This window comes from Penaeus monodon, chromosome 24, assembly GCF_015228065.2.
Source record: "Penaeus monodon isolate SGIC_2016 chromosome 24, NSTDA_Pmon_1, whole genome shotgun sequence".
Lineage (NCBI taxonomy): Eukaryota > Metazoa > Arthropoda > Malacostraca > Decapoda > Penaeidae > Penaeus > Penaeus monodon.
Window position 1 is genome coordinate 29,061,286 of NC_051409.1, and position 207 is coordinate 29,061,492.

Below are 207 nucleotides of genomic sequence, written 5' to 3' on the forward strand. Positions count from 1 at the left end.
AGATTGCTATTTTACATGGGCTTCACTGTACCCCAGCTTGTTTGCAACATGTATATATTTTGTTTGTTACTCTTTTTTTCTACCTTATTTTTCCTACTACTTCTTCTGAAAGGAATCTTCAGTCGTCAAAATTTGCAAGGTGTTTCACACAAGTGGAGAAAAGAAAATCCTTCTTATGATAACCAGTTCTAGCTCATTATGGATGTA

The 207-nt window shown here is 34.3% G+C and overlaps 1 protein-coding gene across 1 annotated transcript in view; it reads left to right on the forward strand.

The window, feature by feature from the left end:
* Positions 1 to 207, forward strand: part of LOC119588708 (transformer-2 protein homolog alpha-like) — a gene marked incomplete in the record, with an annotated part of 51,250 nt that overhangs the window by 42,006 nt on the left and 9,037 nt on the right.